Below are 1,826 nucleotides of genomic sequence, written 5' to 3'. Positions count from 1 at the left end.
AAAACATAGCAGCATCCAAACTTACAATTGTTAAGGATCTTAAAGATCATTTCACCTTAATTTCCTCCACTTTGATGCAAGAGAATTCTATACAACAGCATGAGTAGATGACTACTAAACTTCAACTAGAGAAAACACAAAACTATAGCTCAGTCTTTTTCATTTTCCAGAATTCTCAGCTGAATCACATTGCTGGCTCATGTTTGGCTTGTAGTTTAACTAAACTTTTTGCTCCCACTAGGGGGGGGATTTTTCGCATGAGCTCTTGTCAACCTCAGGTGCTCTTATCTAGTTGTTCATCCTAACATAATTAGTATTTACACTAAGCAACAACATTCTCCAGGGTCTTAAGAATTCCTTTTCTAGGTGCCACCCATGGCCCCTGAAGTTGTCATTATAAGTAGATTATCTTAGACAATTTTAGGATATTTGGAGTGAAATTACCCCAAGACCCTTGAAAGATTAGTTTCAGATAAACACATTCTGTGAATTCGCCAAGAAAGAATTGCATTGTAGCACAAGAACTGGAAAGCAGGGGGAGAATCTTGGTTGCCTACATATCTTGTGTAGGAAGCCTTATAATTAGGCTGTCATACTTGAAACCAGGGTTGGGAACACAGCACAAATCGTGACTGATGTGGATGTTTCTTTCCTCTCTAATGCAACATTACAGCACCCAGACTGCTGCTACGGGAAAGAGCAGTGACCTCCCCATGGCTGGACTTGAAGGTCCAGGAAGTCAAAGAATCCCATGAAGGGAGTGGGAGTGGGGGAGCACTGTTGTCCACAAGGAAAAAAAGAGGAAAAATGATACAAATACACTCCTGAGAAATAATGTAATTTGATCAGTCCTCCTTCAGAAATATGAAATGTGGGACACCTGGGTGGCTCAGCAGTTAAGTGTCTGCCTTCCAGCTCAGGGCATGATCCTGGAGTCCCAGGATCAAGTCCCACATCTGGCTCCCTGCATGGAGCCTGCTTCTGTCTCTGCCTATGTCTCTGCCTCTCTCTCTCTCTCTCTCATGAATAAATAAATAAAATCCTTAAAAAATTAAAAAAAAAGAAATATGAAATGTTTCACTTTTTGAATTTTCCTTTTTTGTTTTGCTTTCAAAGAGGATGGCAATAACTTCATTGAATACACACAAATAAATATTAAAATCCTAAGTTCTGGGATCCCTGGGTGGCGCAGCGGTTTGGCGCCTGCCTTTGGCCCAGGGCGCGATCCTGGAGACCCGGGATCGAATCCCACGTCGGGCTCCCGGTGCATGGAGCCTGCTTCTCCCTCTGCCTGTGTCTCTGGCTCTGTCTCTCCTTCTATCTCTCAAGAGTAAATAAATAAAATCTTTAAAAAAAAATAAAAAATAAAAAATAAAAAATAAAATAAAATCCTAAGTTCTAAGTTCTAAGACTATGGTGCCACTGGGTAAGGAGGAATAAGGGTGAAGTGGTTAAAGAGATACCCCAAAGGTGAACCATGTACAAATGGGAAAGATTTGCACAGGTACATGTCCCCTACCCCTAAAATAATCACAGCAGCCACTTACTGAATGCTTACTATTTGCCAGTCACTATGCCAAGTGCCTCACAGGATATACTGTCTGATAAGTCCTATTATTATCCCCATTTTTTAGGCGAGGAGCCTGCAGATTAGAGAGCCTATCTAATTGGAATTGGCAATAGCAACGCTGGGATTAGAACCCAGACAGTTTACCCAATGAGCTTGAACTTTCCATCACCACATTATACTCCCCCCAGGCCCCAGACCCCAACATATCTCCAACACACCAATGTCTCCTCCAAAGGTTTGCAAAGAAAAAGAGAGC

Source organism: Vulpes lagopus, chromosome X (genome assembly GCF_018345385.1).
Source record: "Vulpes lagopus strain Blue_001 chromosome X, ASM1834538v1, whole genome shotgun sequence".
Classification (NCBI taxonomy): domain Eukaryota; kingdom Metazoa; phylum Chordata; class Mammalia; order Carnivora; family Canidae; genus Vulpes; species Vulpes lagopus.
This window is presented reverse-complemented; position numbering follows the sequence as displayed.